The 19480-nt window shown below is 42.9% G+C and overlaps 1 pseudogene; it reads right to left on the reverse strand.

Moving 5' to 3' along the window:
* Positions 1–16325: 16325 nt before the first annotated feature.
* Positions 16326–17072, reverse strand: LOC147622602 (NADH dehydrogenase [ubiquinone] flavoprotein 1, mitochondrial pseudogene; annotated as a pseudogene).
* Positions 17073–19480: the final 2408 nt, after the last annotated feature.

A 19480-nucleotide genomic window follows, 5' to 3' on the forward strand; every position in this document is an offset into this window, starting at 1 on the left:
TCTGACAATAGATCCCAAAGCTCCAGCATCATCTCGTCGACGCTTTGCGTGCTCTCATCGCGCGTAGGGCACCATGTTAGGGTGTGGTACGGCATCCTGCTTCAATTAGAGTTTATATATTACAACTCTATTAATTTAATTTGGATACCATGAGTCATTTGAATACCATCAATTTACATCTACTCACTTCTAAACCTGTTTGATTCCATTCTCCATACATGGAGATGTGATTCAAGGTAATTTGACATGCCCGTACAATGCATCCTTGACATCGATTACACATACATTTGATCCGTTGTCCCAACCACACATCGCGATTAGGATGACGCATTGTCTCATCTTCCCCAGAACTGCTTGAAGAGGTTGATGACATCCTATGTACAATCCAGAAAACACAAAATCATAATATGTTTTTAATGAAAGTATAAAAATTGCGTGTATTGACACGGCTATTTCCTAAAAATTGCGTGTATTAACGCGGCTATTTCCTAAAAATGGCGTGTATTAACGCGGGTAATTCCTACAAAACGCGTGTATAAACGTAGCTAAATTACACGCGAACATACACGTGTTTATAAACGCGACGGTCTGTTTAAACTAAAAATAGCCCGCCTTCCCCAAATAAAGATTTTGAACTAACATATCAACACTGCTTTCGTTTTTGCCTCTTCCAACAGAAACGAAACCTAAGTGCAAGGAGGGAGCAGAGAAGGAGCACAGACCGGAGGAAACCGAGCAAGAAAGAAGACTCACTTTTTCAGAGGTGAGTCAGTTTGTCCTTTGCCTTGTCACCTTCCTCAGATTTGTTTATGCTATTTTCTCTTTGCTTTTTGGGTTTGTCTCCGTCCTTTTGCTTTTGTGCACACGATTTTGGGTGAACGATTCTGACAGGGGCGATAGTGGACCTTTTATAAGGACACTTTGTCGGAGGTCGGTCCCTTTTAAAAAAAATTTTACGCAGGTCGTGTGTAGAAACGCGTGTAAAAGCGCATGTATCCTGTCTGCAGAGTCTGTTCACGCGAATATACACGCGTTTCTAGACAGGTGTATACACGCATTTTTTGACGGGTGTATACACGCATTTCTGGACGGGTGTATACACGAGACTGCATTTCCTATTTCTATGGTTTGCAGGCTGATAGGTGACTTGAATGATGATATTTGTGTGAGTCAAGAGACAGCCCATGATGTACATGAGGATTATTTTTGCAGGTTCTTTATGGATATTCCAGGTTCTTCATCCGATCCATTTGCATACAGCAATTGGCTGATGGAGATGCTAAATCATTTTGGGCGCCATCCTGGTCCAGTTGAGCTTACAGAGTATATGTATGCCCATCCCCCTCCTTCCCTACCTGGTGTCTATACCCCTACCGCGAGTATCCAGGGCACTCCAGTGCCATCTATGCCTACGAGTCTGACGAGATGGCATGCAACTTCTCCTCTTTCACGTCCACCGAGGAGACATACCTCGTCCCAGACACACTCACGCACACCCTCACAGCCACCATCACGTGCGCCCTCAGAGCCACCATCATGTCAGGGCTCACAGCCACCGTCACGTAGACAATCCCCCAGTCGTGACTCCACCCGCAGCATTAGGAAGAGTGGGAGTGGAGGATGCGGCGGGTGCTTTGGTGGGGGAGGTGGGGGAGGTGGGGGAGGTGGTAGGGCATGCGGTGAGAGAGGAGATAGAGGGAGAAGAGTTAGAGGAGACAGTTCGAAAGAGGAGGAGATGAGAGAGGTGGAGAGAGTGATCTGCTATGATAGTGATAGTGATGGATAGTGATGAGATGAGAGGGGCGGGATAGTGATGGATGCGAGGGGGAGGGAGGTAATGGAGTACATGCGTGGGGTAGTATCAAACTCGTATAGAAATTGTTTTATTAAATTTAAAGATCAAAATAGCCGATTAGTTGGGGAGGTGATAGAGGCTGTACATAGTCGGTACCCCAATCCCCACATGCTACATTCTGGAATGTATGGGGAAGGACGCGAATAAGGGAGATCTTAAGTAATAAAAGATCTCACCTTAAAAAACTCGCGTACGATGACTGGCTAAATGTAGCTGCAGGTGGCTACCCTGCCGAGAAACCTACCACTGCGCACAGACGCGAGTGGAAGGAGACAAAGAAACGAGCAGAGGGTGGCGTGAAGAGCAGGCAGCATGTGGAGGCACGACGGATCCAGATGGAGACCATTGGATCTTCGCATTTCAGATCTGGCGGCGTCGAGTCATGGGAGGCAGAGTTCGTAAGTATCTTGCCACTTTATTTGATTGTTTACTTAATTCATTGATTCTATGATTGTTTTAATCTTACAAATTGTGTTGATTATGATACAGCGACGGGTTACGGGGAGGAAGCCCACAACCCACGATACTGCGTATGCTCGTCGGCATAGCAGATGTGACACGTGGGCCATCTTCAGAGCCGAGGGACGTATTATGGACGCGCAGTTTGAGATGGCCATGAGACCATACGATCGACAGGTACTTGAAAATTCTAAACAAATGATTTTGGTTTATTGAGTTATATATATATATATACTTATATACTATATATTACTTGAACAGGCACAAGCTGCTGATGATCCACCTGCCGCCACTGCAGAGGGTGGACGTGAGCACTACTCATCGGACATTCCGACCGATGTGAGCTCATCTGAGCATGGAGGGAGCACCGAGTCATCATCTGGGTCTGAGTAGTACTCAGACTTATAGTATCACATTCCATATTGAGGATGTGGTTATATATATTTTTTTGTAAACTGAAGCCATGGGCTACTTCGAGGAGATATGGACTCCCTTGTATATATGTGTGAAATTTTGATAGTAATATTGAATCGTGAATCGATAGTATTACATTCATGTCTGTCTTGAATCGTGTATTGACAATGTATGCATTCATGTCGTTCTTGTCTTAATCTCCCTCATGCATATGTTCTTCGTGGATGGTCTAATGCACAAAAAAATAATAATCCAGAGAGTGTTATTGGGTGCTGGAATGCTGGAACAGTATTTAGGCACCAAATAACACTCTCTGGATTTTTTTTTTGCTCTCTGTTCGCGTGTATAAACGCATCAGAAATGCTAAAAATTGCGTGTATATACGTGGATAATCTAAAAACACGCGTGTATAAACGCGTCAAAACTAAGAAATACGCGTGTATAAGCGCATCTAAATTAACAAAACGCGTGTATAGATGCATGTATCAATGCATTTGAATGCATCTGAACTGAACAGAACGCGTGTATACACCCGTGTATGAGCGCGTCTGGGCAGTCCTATACATGCGCTTTTACACGCATGTCTGTGGCCGCGATGATACACGCGCTGATACACGGGCCCGCTACTTTTTTTCACAAGTCATTTTTAGCGGCTAGGAGCGCGGGTATGAGCCCGATCCCTTGTAGTGTCATATGCATACATTAAGGTTAACTCTATGTCATAACTTGATTTCATAAAACAACTAAATTTTTTCGTTTATGCGTAGGTTAAAAATATACATATTACCTTATGAATTGACACTAAGAGTACTCAAATTGTGCTTAGATCTAGATTTCTTGGTTTAGTTCAAGAAATTCTTACTCATGTAACTTTACTAGTTTAGCCACATACTGTGAGCCACTTCCATAAATATCTATAAGAGTTGCATAGATAACCAAGCTTACTAGATAATTCTCATAAGCATGAACACTCAAGATAACTTAAACATAAGTGTATGGATACCCTATTGATTTTGTGCCATGCATGTTAGCTCATGCACACATAACTTACCTTAAACCTATATCGTACATGAATCTTTTTACAATTCCCGTATAAAAAAAAGGGAAAATCATAGGGTGATCGAATCCGTATGCCCTTGTACAATCTTGGTATAGCCATAGTTGCATGGCTTCCCTCTCTCTTAACACTCTCAAGATAAACTCAATCAAATTTCTTATCTCATCTCACAAGATTCTGAGAATTCAAATTTCACAACACATGAAACTTTGCTACAATCTAGACCAATTCTAAGCAATGCATGCATAACCATATGTATCATGTAATCAACTATGATGGAAATTCCTTCACTAATTAACCTCTATTAGAGAGTGGCTAGTCTATTTCTATTCTACTAATCAATTTCAATTGGAGAAAATAAAAAACTTAATCTACTCTTAAATGTCAATAAAAGACTAGACCTTTTGAATCTGGTAGGGTTTTTCCACTTCTTCAATTGAACATCCAATGGAACATGGAACCCTCCAACTACTCCCATTCCTTGCTTCCCAACTCTACGTAGATTAATGGGCCTCTCAATTACCACTTGTAGAGGAGAATAGAGAAACTTTGGAGATATATGATAAAGGGGAGCTAATGGAATTTATTTAACTTCCATGCCCTTCTACAAATTTAAGCATAACCATATATTTAAATAGCTCTCCCTTATTCACATTCACAAGATAAGTTTATAAACAAACTATGCATAACCATATATTTAAATAGCTCTCCCTTATTCACATTCACAAGATAAGCTTATAAACAAACTATGCATAACCTTTCACCTTCATCAAGAGCTACATGAAGATGGTTCTAATCAACCATGCATGTTCTTTCTCGTGTATCAAGAGCAAGAGGAAGAGGATTAATTATATAACATTTTTCTCTTTCCTTCTCTTTGCAAGATGGATGAATGATTAAGGACTATTAATTTCCAAATCACCCTTATAATCAAGGATTAACCATTACTTTTTGTCTTAAACACACTGCTTTAAAACCCTTCTATGCAATCCCTAATTTCTCTTAGCCAATGATTTAATAACCATCTTAAGGGTTGTAAAACAAGGTTTGACTACTACGTGTCTTTATTTTGTTCCCTCACAAGAGGCTCTCCATCACTCTAGAGAGATGATAAATGTCAAGATGCTACAAGGCTTGCTAAAATAGCTTTCCCTTATTAATATTACTTTTAAAAATTTCCTTTAACCATGATCTTCAAGCTTAGTAGAGGCTTATGCCATTTAAATTTTCCAAGCCAATCAATTTTTCAAAAGGGGGTGTGCACATGCACCTAATCTCTCCATTTGTTTTTTTAAGTCCATGCATTCGCCTTGACCAATGAGGACTCCCAATCAATTTATGCTTTGGACCATGCGATTTTTATGATTTGACCTCCCAATATTTTCCCAAATCCCTTGATTGAACTTACTCTTCCTTTTTTTCCCCAAAATTTGCACATCTTTTGTTAATGACGTTCAAGGACCATGATTAAAATTTCATCTTTTCCATAGTTCTAAGAGGGTTGAGAGAGAGAAAATTATGTTGTCACATGATCCAAATTAGAGTCTGGATGTCCAATGCTTCCTCACCTACCTAGATCCCTCAAGGTCCCAACTTAAATGGGGTCCAAAGTGCACGAAATTGAGCACATACACATATTTATGAATTTTCCCATTGAATACTTCATCAATTCAATACATTATCTCTCTAAACTTGTTTTCTCTTTTGGCGAAATTTAAGTGCAAAAGGATGATTATTTTACACAAACTTATTTTCTCTCTCTCTACGAAGTGTAAATGCAAAAGCATGATTATTTTACACAATTTCTTACACATTTGGGGTAACCTTAGGGATATGCCTTACAACAGCTCCATCCTAGGAAACCTTAGGGATATTCCTTACAACAGATCCATCCTAGGAAAGGGTTGCAGACCCAACATGGAGTTCTGTTCTTCTACTCCACCAACAGCTTCCTAGAAACTTCAAGCGAACGCAAGCCTACGTGATAGAACCGCCCCACTTGAAGTCAAGGCCGCGTACCGGTAGCAGCACGTCCAAGTCTAATAATGTAGAAGCTTGGTAAGCTAAGTTGCAGTCACTGAATGCAGGAACTGTTCCTAACCGCATCGGCCAGAAGTCGGTCTAACATGAGGCTGGGAAAAGCGTAAGGGAAGGCTGGCTTTCGTGTGTGTTGTCCTTCTGCTTATCCGTTGCCAGTCATGCCAAATTTCCATGCAGCTTCAACGACGAGAAAACACGGAGATCAGACGCGCCTGCATCCTCAAAGTCTATATATAGAAACACACACACACACACACAACACATGCACAAGGTGGTGCTGTTCAGTGACTAAATACACATCTACCTGCACATACAGAACATCGAGAGACTGATCATCAAGTACCAAGATATGATGGAGCTAACAGTCCACAATGACAGCGTGGTGAACGTTGAGATCAAAGGGAAGCTCCGTAGCGTGCTAAAGGGTGCGTGCTGCGATGTCCCGCCCTCACAAAGCGGTATTGTCCCCTCCTCGGCGCTAACTAAAGTCCTTAATGGCTCCTGGTCCACACTTGCCGTAATGGCCAATGGTAGTGAGGTGCTGCGCATCACCAGCGCTGACATCCACAACTACAAGGAGCTCACCATATCCTCTTCCTGTGATGCGTTCTCCCACCGAGTCTCGAGAGGCTAAGGTCCATATCCTCTTCCTGTGATGCGTCGTGCGTTATTAATCGTTCTATCCACTTGTTCATTATCCCTTCCTCATCATGGATCTATATATTCTCACCATGACAATAAAAACCCTTAGTGTCCTTTCATAAAAGGCCTCGTCCATCTCCATTCTATGTTTAATGAAGCGTCTCTTGATTATTATATGCAATCCATTTTCATAGGTTAAACTTTAATCTATTTTTCCATTGTGTACCATGGACACGATCATTCAAACCTTGTGTTTCCTTGTGCTGAATATTTTTTAGGAGAACTTATGGTGGCACATATTTTCAAATACATGTCTCATGCATGCATGCCCGCTACTTCAAGTTCTTCTTATAATCAAATCACATTATCACACAATCATTCCTTGTAATTGTTGTTGGAAATACACGAACACGAAGAGATAAGAGAGAGAAGAAGGAAGAGAGTTACACCATATACGCTCTCAAAAGACTAGTTTATATTGATTATGAGTTTGTAGATATAGGTGAGATCTGATGAAAAACAGGTAGAGGGAGAGGAGACACACACACAGGAGCAAACCCTAATGTATATTGCAAACCCTAACCATAGAGGGAAGCCATCTCCCTTCTCACACAACACATAAAGCCATAATCCATATTACACAAGACACACTATGTGTTGTGTCCACACACTACTAACCCTATAGTTAGCTAATGTCCACACACTATGACCAGCTGGATGCGGTCATTTCTGCCTCACACATGCTGCTATCTAAAATGCCAGCACATAGCACAGTTGGCACATGCTGACATCGAGCTTGAATCTCAACAGCCCCTCTCGAGCTCATGATGTACTGTCATAGATGAAGATGTAGATGAGCTTGGGCTATCAAAGCTCTCAATACTCCCCCTCAAGCTCATCCCACATACTCCCAACATAGTACGGATGTTCTCGAACTTCTCTCTGCTAAGTGGCTTTGTAAAGATGTCAGCCACCTACTGTAGATCCACTGTACCATCCAGCAATTTCTCTCTGACAAAGTGATAATAGACCTCTATGTGTTTGGTCCGCGCATGAAAAACTGGATTCTTGGCCAACTGTATGCTGCTCATGTTGTCACAATGAATGACAACCTTGCCATCAATAGGCTCACCCAAATCAGCCAAGAGACCCTTTAACCATACTCCTTCACATGTAGCAATGGCAACACCCCTATATTCAGTCTCTGTACTAGATAAAGCAACAGTAGGTTACTTTTTACTACTCCAACTCACCACGGCACTTCCAAGTATAAAGGTATAGCCAATAGTAGACCTCCTGTCATATGAGCTACCTACCCAATCTGTATCTGTGTAGCCATGTATATCCAAGCCTTTACCATGCTCATAAAGAAGACCATAATGTGCAGTGGTCTTTACATATCGCATAATGCGTCTCACTGCATCCAAATGGGATTTTCTGGGGCTCTGCATAAATTGGCTTACTAGCCCCACAGCATAACTGAGATCTGGGTGTGTGATAGTCATGTAAAGGAGACTTCCAACCATCTTTCTATATATAGATGGATTATCTAACTCTTCACCAAAAATAGCCCGCAACTTCACATTCTGCTCCAAAGGTGTACTCATTGGCTTACACCATGTCATCCCATATTTTGCCAACATATCCAATGTATATTGGCGTTGCACTAACCATGTACCTGCATGGTTTTTGATCACTTCAATTCCAAGAAAGTATCTCAATTCACCTAAGTCTTTTATGTCAAACTGCCCACTCAATGCCTTCTTCACATGCATCTGCATAGATATCTTGGGTGTACATATCCTTCTGGCTGTGCCATATACACTTCTTCTTGTAGATCACCATTTAGAAATGCATTTTTCACATCCATTTGATGCATTTCCCAACCATTTGCTGTAGCCATAGTAATGACTGCTCTCACTGTCCCCATCTTTGCAACTGGAAATAAATGTTTCATTATAGTCCAAGCCTTGGGTTTGTGCATAACCCTTAGCTACCAATCTCGATTTATGGCATTCAATGGAACCATTTGACTTGCATTTCACTTTGTAAGCCCATTTGCAACCAATGACATTTTTGTCCCATGTTTCATATGAACCAAAGCGTCCATCTCAGCATCCATTGCCTTCTCCCATACATGCTTCCCAATAGCTTCTGTGTATATAGCATGTAGGTTCCACATGCTTGACCAAAGAGGTCATATATGCGTAATGCATAACAAAATCACGATATGTCAACTTGTCAACTGGATACCTGACCCTTTGGGATCTCTGCAATGCCTGCGGATCACTCTCAACGCCTGTCACTCTAGCATGTGGTGGCACATATCTATCCTGCCTAGGACCATGTGTGCGTAAAACGGGTATGCCAAGTTCCTCATCCAGACTCTCTGAACTTGACGACTCATAACCTGTAATTCCAATTCCTTCAACCTTCTTCTTCCCTTTATCCAGAGTGCTACTCCGAGTGCTCAGAGTCTCATGTCTCAATCGTCTTGACCATGGACGTATAGTGCTACTCTCAGACTCTGCTGGCCCAGACATAGAAAACGAACTTGCTTGTGGCAAGTTCACATGCACATCAGCATCAAGTGAATCAATGACACCCTCATCCTTTGCTTTGTACCAACTAGCAAGTTCATCAAACACCACATCTCGTGAGATAACCACTTACCTAGTTTGTGGATTGTAACATTTGTATGCCTTGTGATCCTGTTCATAACCAACAAACACACACTTTTCTGCCTTAGGATCCAACTTCCTCCTCTCATCAAGCACATGTACATAAGCTATGCAACCAAACACTTTGAGGTGTCCAATGTCTGGCCTAAAACATGTACATAAGCTATGCAACCAAACACTTTGAGGTGTCCAATCTCTGGCCTAAAACATGTAGCCGCATCTCTGGCATACTTCCATGTATGGCTGCTGTGGGTGACTTATTAATAAGTATATACACTGCAGTGGCACATGCTTGTGCCCAATAATAGTATGGCATGCTCTTTTCATTGAGCATCGCCCTGGCCACTTCACAAATGACTCTATTCTTCCTCTCATCAACATCATTTTGCTGAGGTGTATACCTGCAAGTTCATTGCCTTCTTATGCCATGCTTTCTCAAGAAATGCTCAAAAGCATGTGAGGTGTATTCACCACCTCCATCTGTCCTCAAACATTTTATCCAAGAGCTATATTGCTTCTCTGCAAAAGCTTTGAAATCCATAAACTTTCCCAACACTTCACTTTTCTCTCTGAGAAAGTAAATCCAAGTCATTCTACTGAGATTATCAATGAATGTCACATAATATAAACTGCCTTTAATGGATGGGTTTTGTGCAGGACCCCATACATCGCTATGAACTATTTCAAGTGGCCTACTACTCATGTTGCCTTCTCTACGAAATGGCATCCTTGCCTACTTTCCAAACTGACAGGCATCACAAACATACATATTCCAATCATACTTGAATCGGGGTAGCCCACTAACAATCCCTTTTAGTGGCCTGCTACTCATGTTGCCTTCTCTAGGAAATGGCAACCTTACCTGCTTTCCAAACTGACATGCATCACAAACATGCATATTTTGAATCTGGGCAGCCCACTGACAATGCCTCTTGCCTGCATGTTCTTTAACCTTTGTATGTTCACATGCCCAATCCTTTTATGCCACATGTCAATGTCCTGTACCACATTTCGGCTTTTAGAGAACATGGTTGATTTCAACTCGGGAATCCCAACATCCAACTTAAATAACCTACCTTCTTTCTTGCCTTTGGCAATGACTCTACATCCATTTTTGAAATCCTCAATGAAGCAACCATGCTCGCTAAAACGAACCTCTAAACCCTGTTCCACCATCTGACCAACTGAGGCCAAACTTTTTGTAATAGAAGGCACATACAAAATATCTGCCATAGACTTTGTTTCATCATTATGCATAACCAATGGTACACACCCAACATGTGTAATGGCATGTTGGGTATCATCTCCTGTTTCCACATAGCCTTTCACATCCATAGGCTTCATATGCTCAAATCATTCGCCATGACAAGTCATATGGTTTGATGCTCCAAAGTCCATATACCAAGTGTCATCACTTTCAGCATTTGTCATCATAGATCCCACAACATGTTTCATGGCAAACAAGTGATTTGCGCTGCCATCATTACTGCTTGATGCATAATTTCCACCATGTTGTGCATAATGTCCACCATGTTGTACTCTACCCCCTCTCAAATCATTTTGTTTGCGGAAACAATCACATGCCATATGACCAAATTTCCCATAGTAATGGCATTCCACATTTTGCATAGATGTTTGTTGGCCTTGCCAACGTCCTCTACCATGAGGATTACCTCTGCCTCTCTGAGGTGTATATCCACGACCACCTCTAGCACCATATGTAGCGAGGATTACCTCTGCCTCTCTGAGGTGTATATCCACAACCACCTCTAGCACCTCTCTGAGGTGTTTGCGGAAACAATCACATGCCATATGACCAAATTTCCCACAGTAATGGCATTCCACATTTTACATAGATGTTTGTTGGCCTTGCCAACGTCCTCTACCACGAGGATTACCTCTGCCTCTCTGAGGTGTATATCCACGACCACCTCTAGCACCATATGTAGGTTGAAAATTTTGTTGTGGTGGTGACATGTCCTACCATCCACGACCATTACCACGGCCACATGATGCAAATCTCCCCCTGGCTCTAAATCCTCTTTGTGAGTAGAAAGCCTGATTTTTGCCATTATCATCATGGCTAGTAGATGCATCATGAAAAGTGTCATTGAGTTTGATTTCCTCAACAAGCAAGAGTGAAACCAACTCATCAAAATCTGGTAAACCTATACTCCAAGCCAAGATGGATGTATCAAAAGACTTATACTCCGAGCCAAGATGGATGTATCAAAAGACTTATACTCCTGATTTTTGCCATTATCATCATGGCTAGTAGATGCATCATGAAAAGTGTCATTGAGTTTGATTTCCTCAACAAGCAAGAGTGAAACCAACTCATCAAAATCTGGTAAACCTATACTCCAAGCCAAGATGGGTGTATCAAAAGACTTATACTTCTTGATCGCCATTGATGGTGGAAGGTTGTAATTCACCAACACAACTGGCCACACGCTGTATGCGGTGCTTTTGAAACCAAATGGATTCACTCCATCCATACCTAGGCCAAGTCTCAAGTTTCTAGGCTCTGTTTTGAAGCTGTGCCACTCATCTTCAATATGCTTCCAAGCAGGAGTGTCTGCGGGAATTCTCCACATGCTATCATCCGATCGATGTGAGGAATGCCATGACATGAGCTCTGCTATGGATTTGCACTTGAACATGTGTTTGATGCGAGGAATTATAGGAAAGTGTCGCAAGACTTTACGAGGTACATCAAAACTCTTCATATCTATTCTATACCTTGCTTCACCACAAGTGGGACAATGTCGAGCCTCCTTATGCGTCCCACGAAAGAGAATGCAATCATTGACACATGCATGTATGCGATCATAATCCAATCCTCCAAGAGATGTCACATAGCGCCTCGCTATGTCTCTTGAGGTGGGTAGTCTATTTCCCTTTGGAAGCATGTTTGATAATAGCCTGCATTCAATATCATCAATTATAATTAGTCTTAAATCCTAAACCTTAAACCACTAATTCAAATTTATAAGTTAGAATGCTTACTTCAATAATGCGTCAAGACTTGCATAGCTCCATCCATAAACTGTTTGTATATTGAGTAGTTCAAGTAAAGCACGTAAAACAGAGAATGTGCACCCTCCAAACACCAGTGTCGATGAAGCCTTGTAAAGATGCTCTTGTTCCATATCATCGTCGTCCATACCTTTGGGATCATCCTTAAAAAGATTCCGCACCATATCATCAAGCACTTCCTCTTCCACAACTTCGTGGGGTGCAGGGCTATTGTCATCCCTTTCCCACTCATCTCTGACAATAGATCCCGAAGCTCCAGCATCATCTCGTCGACGCTTTGCGTGCTCTCGTCGCGCGTAGGGCACCATGTTAGGGTGTGGTACTGCATCCTGCTTCAATTAGAGTTTATATTTTACAACTCTATGAATTTAATGTGGATACCATGAGTCATTTGAATACCATCAATTTACATCTACTCACCTCTAAACCTGCTTGATTCCATTCTCCATACATGGAGATGTGATTCAAGGTAATTCGACGTGCTCGTACAATGCATCCTTGACATCGATTACACATACATTTGATCCGTTGTCCCAACCACACATCACGATTACGATGACGCATTGTCTCATCTTCCCCAGAACTGCTTGAAGAGGTTGATGACATCCTATGTACAATCCAGAAAACACAAAATCATAATATGTTTTTAATGAAAGTATAAAAATTGCGTGTATTGACACGGCTATTTCCTAAAAATTGCATGTATTAACGCGGCTATTTCCTAAAAATCGCATGTATTAACGCGGGTAATTCCTGCAAAACGCGTGTATAAACACAACTAAATTATCATACACGCGAACATACACGCGTTTATAAATGCGACGGTCTGTTTAAACTAAAAATAGCCCGCCTTCCCCAAATAAAGATTTTGAACTAACATATCAACACTGCTTTCGTTTTCACCTCTTCCATTAGAAACGAAACCTAAGTGCAAGGAGGGAGCAGAGAAGGAGCACACACGGGAGGAAACCGAGCAAGAAAGAAGACTCACTTTTTCAGAGGTGAGTCACTTTGTCCTTTGCCTTGTCTCCTTCCTCAGATTTGTTTATGCTATTTTCTCTTTGCTTTTTGGGTTTGTCTCCATCCTTTTGCTTCTGTGCACACGATTTTGGGTAACCGATTCTGACAGGGGAGACAGTGGACCTTTTATAAGGACACTTTGTCGGAGGTCGGTCCCTTTCAAAATTTTTTTTGCGCAGGTCGCATGTAGAAACGCATGTAAAAGCGCGTGTATCCTGTCTGCAGAGTCTGTTCACGCGGATATACACGCGTTTCTGGATGGGTGTATACACGCGTTTTTTGACGGGTGTATAGACGCGTTTCTGGATGGGGTGTATACACGCGTTTCTTGATGGGTGTATACACGAGACTGCGTTTCCTATTTCTATGGTTTGCAGGCTGATAGGTGACTTGAATGATGATATTTGTGTGAGTCAAGAGACAACCCATGATGTACATGAGGATTATTTTTGCAGGTTCTTTGTGGATATTCCAGGTTCTTCATCCGATCCATTTGCGTACAGCAATTGGCTGATGGAGATGCTAAATCATTTTGGGTGCCATCCTGGTCCAGTTGAGCTTATAGAGTATATGTATGCCCATCCCCCTCCTTCCCTGCCTGTTGTCTATACCCCTACTGTGAGTATCCAGGGCACTCCAGTGCCGTCTATGCCTACGAGTCCGACGAGACGGCATGCAGCTTCTCCTCTTCCACGTCCACCGAGGAGACATACCTCGTCCCAGACACACTCACGCACACCCTCACAGCCACCATCACGTGCTCCCTCAGAGCCACCATCACGTCAGGGCTCACGCCACCATCAGGGCTCACAGCCACCATCACGTCAGGGCTCACAGCCACCGTCACGTAGACAATCCCCCAGTCGTGACTCCACCCGCAGCAGTAGGAAGAGTGGGAGTGGAGGATGCGGTGGGTGCTTTGGTGGGGGAGGTGGGGGAGGTGGGGGAGGTAGTAGGGCACGCGGTGAGAGAGGAGAAGAGGGAGAAGAGTTAGAGGAGACAGTTTGGAAGATGAGGAGATGAGAGAGGTGGACAGAGTGATGTGCTATGATGTGACGGATAGGGGCGGGATAGTGATGCATGCGAGGGGGAGGGAGGTAATGGAGTACATGCGTGGGGTAGTATCAAACTCGTATAGAAATTATTTTATTAAATTTAAAGATCAAAATAGCCGATTAGTTAGGGAGGTGATAGAGGCTGTACATAGTCGGTATCCCAATCCCCCACATGCTACATTCTCGGATGTATGAGGAAGGACGCGAATAAGGGAGATCTTAAGTAATAAAAGATCTCACCTTAAAAAACTTGCGTACGATGACCGGCTAAATGTAGCTGCGGGTGGCTATCCTGCCGAGAAACCTGCCACTACGCACAAACGCGAGTGAAAGGAGGCAAAGAAATGAGCAGAGGGTGGCGTGAAGAGCAGGCAGCATGTGGAGGTACGACGGATCCAGATGGAGACCATTGGATCTTCGCATTTCGGATCTGGCGGCGTCAAGTCATGGGAGGCAGAGTTCGTAAGTATCTTGCCACTTTATTTGATTGTTTACTTAATTCATTGATTCTATGATTGTTTTAATCTTACAAATTTTGTTGATTATGATACAGCGACGGGTTACGGGGAGGAAGCCCACAACCCACGATACTGCATGTGCTCGCCGGCATAGCAGACGTGACACGTGGGTCATCTTGAGAGCCGAGGGACGTATTACGGATGCGCAGTTTGAGATAGCCATGAGACCATACGGTCGACACGTACTTGAAAATTCTAAACGAATGATTTTGGTTTATTGAATTACATATATATATACTTATATACTATATATTACTTGAACAGGCACAAGCTGCTGATGATCCACCTGCCGCCACTGCAGAGGGTGGACGTGACCACTACTCATCGGACATTCCGACCGATGTGAGCTCATCTGAGCATGGAGGGAGCACCGAGTCATCATCTGGGTCTGAGTAGTACTCAGACTTATAGTATCACATTCCATATTGAGGATGTGGTTGTATATATTTTTTTGTAAATTGAAGGCATGGGCTACTTTGAGATATGGACTCCCTTGTATATATGTGTGAAATTTTGATAGTAATATTGAATCGTGAATCGATAGTATTACACTCATGTCTGTCTTGAATCGTGTATTGACAATGTATGCATTCATGCTGTTCTTGTCTTAATCTCCCTCGTGCATATGTTCTTCGTGGATGGTCTAATGCACAAAAAAAAAATGCAGAGAGTGTTATTGGGTGCTGGAATGCTGGAACAGTATTCAGGCACCAAATAGCACTCTCTTGATTTTTTTTTGCTCTCTGTTCGCATGTATAAACGCGTCAGAACTGCTAAAAATCGCATGTATATATGCGGATAATCTCAAAACACGTGTGTATAAATGCGTCAAAATTGAGAAATACGCGTGTATAAGCGTATCTAAATTAACAAAACGCATGTATAGACGCATGTATCAACGCGTCTAAATGCATCTGAATTGAACAGAGCGCATGTATACACCCGTGTATGAGTGCGTCTGGGCAGTCCTATACACGCGCTTTTACACGGATGTCTGTGGCCGCGATGATACACGCGCTGATACACGGGCCCGCTGTCGTGACGTGGGCGGTGTCGCTGGGAAAGCGCGAGGCTTCTGGCTGTGAGAGTTACATCCAAAATCCCAGCAAGGAAAACAAAAACACATATCTCATCAAGGGGCATATGACATCTCCATTTCAAGATGACTCTTGATCTCATGAAAACCTGCTTTCAGATTCCAGTAACTCACAAAGCAAAAGATGGCATATGGCATATATACATCATCATATAATTTCCAAAACCCAAGAAAACAAATTTGACAACCAGTCGAGAAGCACCATCACTACCACAACAGATTCAGCCTACTCACAGCTGTAGGGGAATGATTCCCGGCTTTCTAAAACCACCAAAAATGACACCACAATATACCATCAATAAACTGGAACCCAACAAAGAGTATTTGCCACCTTACACCCATCATGGCTGAGAAGCCTTCATTTTATGGTTGTCATGGACGCCCCCCCTCTCCTTTCTGCTTGCAGCCGACTCTCCTCCTAGTTTCCAAACACTGTAGCTTCTGCGCATTCAGCTGCCCACGCTGCAAGGTGTGCATTGTCCACAGCTCTCGTGCTTATAGAAGTAAGAGAGACGAGCGATAGCATCAACCACATCCGTTGACTTGTCCATCACAATGACGGCAGCTGTACCAAGCGCAGTTTGTGCAGCTTTAAGGGCATCAAAGTCCATCAAGATGTCATCGCAAACACTTTTGGGAATAAGAGGTACTGAAGATCCCCCAGGAATGATGGCCAAAAGGTTGTCCCAGCCACCTCTAACGCCTCCAGCATGCCTCTCAATAAGCTCTCTGAGGGGAATGCTCATTTCCTCTTCCACTGTACAGGGAGTGTTGACATGCCCTGAAATGCAAAACAGCTTTGTCCCTGAATTATTTTTGCTCCCAAAGCTTGCAAACCACTCTGGACCTCTTCTGAGAATGGTTGGGGAGACAGCCACCGTCTCTACATTGGTCACTGTGCTAGGGCAACCATATAATCCTGTATTTGCTGGAAAAGGAGGCTTTAGACGAGGCTTCCCTTGTTTGCCTTCCAAGCTCTCAAGCAGTGCAGTCTCCTCTCCACAACACACACACCCTCCCTTCTGTCACAAGGCTTCCCCACGGCGTCACCTCCAGCAGCCCGCTCCACCAGCTGCTCCTCACAAAAGAGAGAGAGCCCTCTCCCAATAACCAGGCGACCTCCACTTTCTTGCCAGGCCACTCCTTTTTTCTTCTTTTTTTTCGACGACGATCCCTGCCAGCCTGCCCTTCCTCATCGCTGCCAGCTCGTCACCCTCCTTTTCACGTTTCCGCCACCTTCTAGATGTCTAGGTGGCGGCCAACCCTCTTTCCATGTGGTCATTCAAAGCATGGCCATGTGGATAATTTATATATATATATATATATATATATATATATATATTTTTTAAAGTCTCCAAGCCACATAATGATGGCCACCCTCAAATGCTAAAAGAGCTCCTTCTCCTTATACTTTCCCAGACAATACGGTGCCCGCACAGCTTCCAAATAAATGCGAGAGTTGCCCACCGTCTTCAGCATCATCCACTTACTAATCATGACCACTTCCAGCCGGTGCTCTGCTTAGTAACCACCCGCACCATATGTACACTGATCCAAAATACCTCTCAGATTTTAGCCTGACACCATACATCCCATATGTACACAGGCACTTAATCCCATGCATCTAGATTTGCATTTAATAGCCTCACATGCATGGTTTCACACCATAGACGTGCCGTGGCACGACATCCACCCCCTCTAAACCTGCACATCCTCTGGTATGTGCCACACAGGTCCTGGAACTCACTGCCCAGGCATTATTTGCACTCCAACACTGGTATATGTACAAGCATCAGCAATCACATCTGAATGGTTCTGCTTTCCCACCTGGATCAAATACCAATCGCTTTTGGCATATGTGCCATATGCTTTGCTCATATAAAGCCCTATCCACATTTAGATTCTCTGCATATGTATGATTACCCTCATCATTCAAAGTGGGATGCTCTTCAAAATGATTTGCTTCAAAAATTTCCTCAGGCCATGTTTGAAGCCTTTGCACCACATATTGTATGGCTACACCAAGTAACAACTGCATTAACAGCATAGAATACACACTTGGTAACATCCCATCCAAATCTACTGTGCCCGGATCCAGCTCTGATAAACATTCATTCTTCTCATCCAAAGACGGAAAAGCATCAACACATACAAAGTCCAGTAAGGCATCATCGAGAATAGCCTCCAGATCTGAATCAATCTCATCACAATCATTTGGCTTACATAACACCTGCTCATCCTCACTTGCAACCAACAGTTGACTAGCATCAAGCATAGAAGAGCCCAAAGCTGATGGGGATCTATTATATACCATGAAATCATCCAATGCATCATCTAAGATAGCATCCAATCCAGGATCAATCGCATTGAAGCCATTATCATCTTGCAATCCCACATGTTGATTATCATGAACATTCATACCCCCATAGCTATTTCCATTTGGTTGCTCATATGCAGCCTCATGAGGCTCTGTGACCACACTTTGCATATCCTGCATGTTATCTCCCAGTATTTCTTGATACATGTCTGCAGATGGGCTTAGAACTATGGGTCCCTCACCCAAGTACCCTTGAATCTGTATATCATTGAACCCTGCATGATCCAAAAAGACAGATTCAATTTCCCTCTCCAAATCATCATCATAAACAGGCTTCCAAGCTCGAGATTGTTGCTCACAAATGTGGTTGCAAGGTAACCCTGACACTGATGACATAGCATCACCCTGTTTATTGTTGGAACACCCTGTTAGCATTCCAGAATAACCCAAATCCAAAGAACCTTGGCAACCAGCCTCAGAAGCAACATCACTGTTGGAATCACCCATATCACTCACCCCCTCTAAATCAATCACACATACTTGTGGCCCGTCTGCATATTCATGTACATCATCCTGCTTATAAGCATCATAACCAGATAAGAATGCAGTAATGATAGCATCTTCTTCTTGTCTTAGACTTTCAAACTCTGCAATCATGCTTTCAACAAGAAGCATTGGTTCCTGCTGTTCATCACACATATGATACGACACCTGAGGAATACCCTTCGAAACACCTGTCCTGAAGCTCTCTGAATCAAGTGTCTCCTCAAGCATAGGCATACATACATCATGTGGTATGATCATAGGACCCTGTATGTCTGCACCCTCAAACAAGGAAGACAGATTATATTTGCAGAGTTCACCCATTGCATCTTTATGAGGCTGTAGCAAAGCATCCCTTTTGGCATTGTGAAGGCCTTGTTGCTCACTAATGGCTTTTTGCAATCCCAATTTAGCATAAACAACCTCCACAATCTCTGTATCAGCCCTGAATAGCAGTTGATTGTCCTCCATAAGACATGCATCGACAACTGCTTCTAAATTGGCTCGGATTGTTGCTGGAATACTATCACAGCTCACATTATACCTGGAACTCGCATAAACAAGTGCATCTGCAAAATCACTCCATCGTTTGGAGTGATACTCTGCTAGTTCCAGCACTTCATCTTTTAAATCAGGACTTACAAGGTATGCAAAAGATGCAATCATCATGTTTTCTGGAACCCTTTGATTCTTCATCTCTGTCTCGTAACACCTTAGATAGCTTTCTGGATCGTAACCATCAAA

Source organism: Cibotium barometz, chromosome 28 (genome assembly GCF_041138505.1).
Source record: "Cibotium barometz isolate CiBa-2024 chromosome 28, ASM4113850v1, whole genome shotgun sequence".
NCBI classification, from domain to species: Eukaryota; Viridiplantae; Streptophyta; class Polypodiopsida; order Cyatheales; family Cibotiaceae; genus Cibotium; species Cibotium barometz.